At 37.4% G+C, this 8402-nt stretch overlaps 1 pseudogene; it reads right to left on the reverse strand.

The window, feature by feature from the left end:
* Positions 1-2635: 2635 nt before the first annotated feature.
* Positions 2636-7685, reverse strand: LOC104108985 (carbamoyl phosphate synthase arginine-specific large chain, chloroplastic-like; annotated as a pseudogene).
* Positions 7686-8402: the final 717 nt, after the last annotated feature.

Raw genomic sequence — 8402 nt, forward strand, 5'->3', positions numbered from 1 at the left:
TTATTATCAACCTCTCATTATTAAGCTAATTAGGGGTTAAAAGAAAAATCCGTGGTAAACAAGCGTATTAATTTTCCACTAAATTATAAAAGAAGTTAGAACAATGAAACAAAATTAAAAAAAAATTCCAGTAATCCAAATGTAGGTGTTTAAAGCTTGTCTCTCTTTACCTTTTGAATTAAGCATGTTCTGTATTAAAGTTATATCTTCGTAAAAGTTTCTCAGTAGTTTAAACTTTTGAATTCCTTACTAACGAAATATCATACAGTGACTCATCCTATTTTTACCGTTACGAAGAAAAAAAAATCATATCTTTGTCTACCTCTGTTGTATATTACATTGGCTCATTTTAGTTGAAGTCGTTTTTAATTGTGTTATAATTAATTAATATACTAAAAAAGAGAACACCTGTATAATGTCAATAGCTGTGTCTAAAACGCATGAACATGGGCCTTCGAAGGGCAAGAAAGTCTGCACAGTTAAAATGTACACAAAGTAACTACATTTACTAAATAATGTGAACCAATCAAAACAAGTCTTTCACAGTAAATTACTAAAATGTCCCCACTATTCAACTTGGATAACCAAGCAGGCATGTTGAGGGAGATGAGTTTCAGGGTGTTATAAAGAAGATCCCTGTGATAGAATCCATCTCTAAAAAAAAAAAATGTAAAGTTATAAATCATCCAAAGTCATTAAAAAGTAAACAAATTATAATTTTGTTAGACTCAATTATTACCTTAAAAACTAAATTTTAAGAAGAGCTCGCTTCATGATTTTGTTGCGCTAATTAACATAAGTATATTTTCCATTTAACTTATATGCTGACAATAAAAAACCTTACCGACAATGTTAACTTGTTTAAAATAGTTATAGATAGATTGCAAATAATACTATTGCCCGTAAAAAAAAAATTAAAGATTTTGGCACACATTAAAAAATTATTTAATGGCACTGTTGTAAAAATTATTTAAATAACTTTATCCTTATATCTTTTCTAGTTATTCTTTGTGTGTCTTCATATTTTGTATCATTTATTGGATCAGAATAGAAAAATAATTCTTGGTTTTCCAAAGCAACATTTGTTTGTGTCAAACTAATTTAACTAAAATAAAACCTAAAAATGAATACATCCGTTACAACAAATTTCTTCCTCTGTCTAATCATGCTAACCTTTATATTTTACAAAAATGAGCCTTATTTTGTTGACTATAGTAGTAGTATTAGAAAAGATGCTTACAAGTTTAAAGATGGGAAAACACGTTTAAGAAAAAGAAGTTGGAGGTGGAACATGTGAATAGTACGTGTAAAATATGGAGTCAAATGGGCCCCAGTTTTTGTACTACGTGTCTTCAAAGTTACCATGTGAAAAGATAGATCTTTTGGGGCCCACAATTCAAACAAGCTATAGTAGATCGAATAGTAGAAATATCGTGTTGCTCATAGTAGATCGACTCTGTGGACTATTTACCAACTTAGACATGAATCAGGAAAGGCTGCTAATAAAACATTGTATAAGCATTCCATCTCCAAATAATTATCTCAACTGTGTATTTCAGATCGGTGATTTTTTTATTTTTTTTGTGGTAACAAATTATATTATATTTTATTTACCAGGGAAAGAAAATATGTACAACAAGAACATCCCAAAATTGCCATACACCATCTTCCCTACTACTACTCCCATCTACCCTTTTCATATTCCATTACATTAGATTCAACATGACAGAATTCCAAGGGATAAAAGTTCAAATTTCTCAGGGGTCCAGCTAGCTTCTTCTTGTTCTTCCCTCGGCATTGAATGTCCTGGACCACAAGTCTACTAATTGTATCAACATTTCTCTTCTTTCCTTGAAATATTCTTTGGTTCCTTGCTTGCCAAATATAATAAGTAAAACTTGCCAATGCCATCCTATATAATTCATCTGCAGCTTTGTTTCCTTTTGCCCAATTGATTGCCCAGTTTTAACTCCTGACTCCATTCCCTTGCATGTCTTTGAACGCCTTGCCAGCTAACTAGTTTAGTCCACAGTTCATTTGAGTAGCTGCACTGGAAGAACAAGTGTTCACCTGATTCATACCCTGCATGTGCAAAGATTAGTGATTCATTGAACCTTTACAATAATCTTTTTATCGATTAAACTACTATGTTTTATTGATCTACAAAAGGTTCAACTTTTAAATGTTTGATTTTGTAGGTTTCAACAACTTACTTAAATTTTCTATACTTTTTCACTAATTTTATATATATATATATATATATATGTTTGTGTGTGATTGTGTGTGTGTGTGTGAAAAGAAAAACTTAAAAATTGTGAGCTTAATTTCAATTGCACTCATATGATGAATGTCGACGAACTTTGCAAGTTGAAAGAGAAGGGACATCTTTGTGAAGAAGAAGATGCATGAGGCAAATGAGGAGAAACCTACTTAAAGAGATGGACAATCTCTGTTGATTTATATACACAAGATTATAAATGAGGAAAACATGTTAATCTATAAGTAGATTTTGATGTTCCAGTACATTTGTAAAGCTAGTTCAGGAAGCAAAAATTTGGGAAAAATGAGGCACCAAATCCATAAAACAACAAGGACACCTATAACATAGAGATCAGAACAAGAGAAAAAACTTACAAGCAACCAAAGAAGACTGATTCACCTAATGGCAAGTCAACTAGTAGAAAGAGATGATGCAGACTGCAGGTTTTTGAGCTCAGCTGCTACCTTCTAGACATCAAAGTAATCTTGAAGTGCTGTCATTTTAATCTTGTTGCATTTCAAGCTTTTAATTGCATCAGCGGTGGCCAAAGCCCTTGCCATTGTTGTTATTACAGGTATCTTGTATGCGAGAGCCATCCTTCTCAGCTTCCGGCCATCAATCTGATCGAGTGTGTCCCCTGAACTTGTGATCACCATCAACTGAATTTGCCCATTGGCAATGAGATCCGCAGCATGTGGCCGCCCTTCATGCATTTTAAGCACTTGCTCCACTGGCATGCCTTCTAATTCGAGTACAAGTGCAGTTCCAGAAGTTGCAATGATTTGAAATCCAAGCCCCAAAAAGGCTCGAGCAATTGTGGTAAGTTGAGGCTTTGTTAATTCATTTAAACTGAGGAATAGAGTGCCCGAAAGTGGCATTTTCTGTCCAGCAGCAATTTGTGCTTGGCAAATGCAATTGATGACTCGTAGTGGATACCCATTACCTCACTGGTGCTTCGCATTTCAGGACCAAGAAGTACATCACATCCTTGGAATTTCTTAAATGGAAGAACAGCTTCTTTAACTGATACATGTCCTGGGATAACCTCTTTGGTGAAGTTTAGGTCATGTAGCGATTTTCCTGACATAACTAGAGAAGCATATTTAGCCAACGGGTGCCCAATCGCCTTGGAAACAAAAGGAACCGTCCGTTATGCACGGGGGTTAGCTTCGAGCAAGAACACCTCACCAGAAGCACTAATGGCATATTGACAATTCATGAGGCCACACACATTTAGCCTTTGCTAATTTCGTAGTCCACGACCTAATAGTTTCCAAGCATGAATCAGAAATTGTTTGTGTCGGAAGCATGCAAGCTGAGTCACCTGAGTGAACCCCAGCCTGCTCAATGTGCTCCATTATTCCACCGATGACCACATTACCATGCAAATCGGCAAGTGCATCAATATCAATCTCTACGGCATCAGTTAAATACTTGTCAATCAGGACAGAGCGCTCCGGATCTACCTTAACAGCATTTTCAAGGTACGTCACTAATTTGTCATTGTTGTAAACTATCTCCATTGCCCGGCCACCTAAGACATAAGAGGGTCGGACGACAACAAGGTATCCTACTTCTGTCGCAATGGCAACAGCATCCTTTTCGCTCTTTGCTATACCCCCTTTTGGCTGCACGATTTGTAGTTCATTCAGGATAGCGTTGAACCTCTCCCTATCTTCAGCCGCATCAATGGAATCAGGTGATGTACCCCAAATGCGAACAAAGTCAGCTCCACTTCTCGTCTTAGGCAGCTCATCCAAGTAATTCTGAATTGGAAGAGCCAGTTTCAATGGGGTTTGACCTCCAAATTGCACAATGATACCGTCAGGTCCTTCCAAGTCGATGATATGAAGAACATCCTCGACTGTCAGAGGCTCGAAGTAGAGACGACCACTTGTGTCATAATCTGTAGAAACTGTCTCAGGATTGGAATTTATCGTAATAGTTTCATAGCCTGCGTCCTGTATAAACCAAAAAAGAAAAGAAGAAAAAAACAAATTTCAAGGTTGGAAAGCAACATAGGAGCAAAGTAGTAACCATAAAACGCCAACTACGAGAACCAAGACAGAACAAAAGAACAATATATTATTTTTCAAATACTCCACATGCGAAGACGAAAACTCTGATTTTTCTATTTTCTGCATTGCGCAATCAGAAATTCATCATTCTAAAAAGGTGAAAATCCATTAACCAATGTTATATTTCTTATTGGAGCCATGCTATAGGAGTCTTCTATATTAAAAGGAACCTGTAGATCGTGCCATTCATTTCCCAGAATTTATCAACTTTTGAATTTCAAAAGTACTGCAGAATAATCAGATAATTTGAATCATTATATGGAAGAAACCTTATCAGAACATAAGCCTCTACTCAGATTCTATTCAAGTTATTCATTGGCAGTTGAAAAAGTATACCCTAAAAGGCAATGCAGCAAAATTTAGACCCTAAATCAATCATAAAGAACCACAAACCTGAAGGGCAAAGGATGCATGACAGCAACAATAATCAAACTCAATACCCTGTCCAATTCGGTTTGGTCCTCCACCTAAAATCAACACTTTCTTCCTATCGGTAGGAGTGATTCACACTCAAGGTCATAAGATGAATACATATAAGGCGTATCAGCCTCAAATTCTGCAGCACAGGTATCAACTCGTTTATATGCTGGTTTCACACCCAAAGACAAACGCCTTGACCGAACCTCCTCCTCACTGGACTTTGTCGCGAAAGCTATCTGTCTGTCACTAAAACCTCTCTTTTTCACTTCATAGAAGTCATCCTTTGTTAAGTCCGACAAACTGAGAGGCAGAAGGAATTGCTCCACATCTACAAGCTCCCTTAGCTGAGTGAGGAACCATTTGTCTATGTAACTGAGCTCAAAGATGTCATCTACCTTCATCCCCCTCTTCATTGCAGCATATACCGCATGGATCCGATCAGGATTAGGAACCCGAAGACTATACTTCAATTTGTCCCAATCCCAGTCCAATTCCTTAACCTGCATCTACCTTCACCCCCCTCTTCATTGCAGCATATACCACATGGATGCGATCAAGATTAGGAACCCGAAGACTATACTTCAATTTGTCCCAATCCCAGTCCAATTCCTTAACCTGGGTACAGCCCCACCCGGAATAACCACATTCTAGAGACCGCACTGCTTTTTGGAAGGATTCTTGGAATGTGCGACCTACTGCCATGGACTCACCGACAGACTTCATCTGAGTTGTCAGTATGGCCTCAGATCCAGGGAATTTCTCAAATGCAAATTTAGGTATCTGGAAAATTTACATTGTTTGGACAACTAACTGTGAATGTATAAATAATGGAGTTCGGAAGGGGGGAAAAAAAAGGAACAGCAATTTACATCATATCCAGATCATGAAATAATAAAAAATGCCAATTAAAGTATTATCCCGCAACCAGATTTTGAAATAGTGTGTCAAGATTGTAACAACGCTGCATAGACACTCTTGTAAAAACTTGCCAGCAACAATAAGAAAACTACCATAATTCAAAGAACAAATTATAGGAATCAAGCTGATGACAGAGATGTCAGGGATCATTGCCGTTGGTAAGAATCATATGTTCCTGTTTCTTTATCCTACCCTGTCTCTACACAATCCAGGTCGAAATATTAGCCACATTTTCGTCATAACTGGGACCAAATAATTCATTGTAAAAAAAAAAGGGTGGTGAATATTTCTGGTTGTCAAGTTACACTAGCATGTTATAGAGATGAGTATGTGTGAAGGCCATAAATAGATACCTTAGTAGAAACAAGATACCATTCTTACTCCTATATAACTGAACTGAGACAACCAAATGAATATTATCACATTCTTTTATATAAGTAACAGCTCATTAAATTCCTAGGGATAAAATTAATACATAAGAGAAACATACTACACAAGGCGATCGGAATTTAAGACCAGCAATAAAGTTAAAGATAAAGATACTTGCCTTTGTTACTACATAATCAATGGATGGCTCAAAACTAGCTGGAGTCTTCTTTGTGATATCGTTAGGAATCTGATCCAGAGAGTATCCCACTGATAGCTTAGCAGCCATCTTAGCTATTGGAAAGCCAGTAGCTTTTGAGGCTAAATCCGAAGACCTTGAAACTCTAGGATTCATTTCAATTACCATGACTTCCCCATCAACTGGATTTACAGCAAACTGCACATTAGAACCCCCACACTCAACTCCGATTTCCTTGATGATGGAAATTGAATAATCCCTAAGACGTTGGTACTCTTTCTCTGTCAAAGTCTGAGCAGGAGCCACAGTGATGGAGTCCCCCGTATGAACTCCCATAGGATCAATATTCTCAATTGAACAAATGATAACCACATTGTCAGCCAAGTCCCTCATAACCTCAAGCTCGTATTCTTTCCAACCTAACAAAGACTTCTCAACCAAAACCTGTGATGTCAAACTAGCTGCTAACCCCGACTTACTTCACTGGCTATCTCGATACTCTCCTCCAAAGTATTGCCAATGCCTGAAGGTGGAGTCTTTATCCCAATATTCTTCATTGCCTGCTTAAACAAATCCCTATCCTCCGCCTTCTTTATGGCGCCAAGCTTCGCCCCAATCAACTCGACCCCATACTTATCGAGCACCCCACTCTCCGCCAACACTACAGCTAAATTAAGAGCAGTTTGGCCACCCATTGTGGGCAACAATGCATCAGGCCTCTCTTTCTCTAAGACTTGCTCCACAAGTTCAGGTGTCATTGGCTCAATATAAGTCTTGTCCGCCATCTCGGGATCGGTCATAATCGTTGCAGGGTTCGAATTAATAAGTATAACCTCATACCCTTCTTCCCTAAGAGCCTTACAAGCTTGAGTACCTGAATAATCAAACTCACAAGCTTGTCCTATCACTATTGGCCCTGCACCCAGTATCAAAATCTTCTTTATATCTGTTCTTTTCCCCAATTTCTGCTTTTGAACAACATAATCATTACTGGGGCTTTGCTCATTGACAATCGAAAAATTCACCCTTTTGCGCAAATGGGTGTGACCCAAAACGGATGGCCGAGATTGGAGGTGCAGAAAAGAGGAACTTTTGTAAACTGTGGATTTCGCAGAGTGGGGAAATAGTGGGAAAAGGTGGGTTTTTGATGAATATATTTTGGAAGGAGCAATAACAGAGGAAGAAGATGAAGAGATGAGCCGATAAGAGCATTTTCACAGTGGTTCATACAATAACTCATCTTCATTCAACTTTTTCAAACAAATTGATTAGGGTTTTGTTGATGAATTTAGAGGAGGTGAGCTTTTTAGAGGAGAGTGGAGCCGGGAGAGATGCTGGTTTCAGGTGAGGCTAGGGTTTTAGCTCTTACACAGGTGGTGGATTGCAATCCTAAAATTGCGCCAAAGGTGTTCAAAGATTTTTAATTAATTTTTCAAGTGTCAAGCGGAATTCAGTAATATGTTAGCAGATTGACTTTTACTCTCTAAATGTTCTTTATATCTGTCTACTTTCTTTAAATTAAAGTGAATACTATTTACCAATTGACCTACATGTTTTGATAAAGTTATTTATTATATTTGAATTTTGAATATGATAAATAGATACTAAGGTTTACGTCCCATACCAACTTTGTGGGATTACAATGGACTTTTTGCTATTATTGTTGTTTGTAGTTGCAAGTCAAGAAGTAACTAAACTAAAATATGAGCATCATTGTTTTATTTTTCATAACTCATTTATTTTAAAGCATGTTTGGAAAGCCACTTGGAAATTGAATTTGGGTGTAATTACACAGTTTACATATTTGTTTGGCCAAGTAATTACTTGATCAGTATTTTTCTTTACAAATTTAGGTGAGAGAAAGACCACACTCTTTCTATTCTCTAACCAAAACAGCATCCCAAGATGACCACATCCCCACTCCCGGCAAAGGACTTAACATTCAAAATTCCACCGGAACCACCGGATATTCCTACCGAAGCCCAAATTGATATGGAGGACTCCTCAAAAAAAACTCCTTTAAGGAAATCCTATTGGAAAAGAACCTAGTCTATTCCACCTCTTATGAGTTAAATCACCCTCCACTACCCAGGCCTCTGTTCAAATTGAATGCGGGGAATATCCCCATTCCTTATCAAAAGAAGGCAAAAATAGATTATAC

Source organism: Nicotiana tomentosiformis, chromosome 1 (assembly GCF_000390325.3).
Source record: "Nicotiana tomentosiformis chromosome 1, ASM39032v3, whole genome shotgun sequence".
Lineage (NCBI taxonomy): Eukaryota > Viridiplantae > Streptophyta > Magnoliopsida > Solanales > Solanaceae > Nicotiana > Nicotiana tomentosiformis.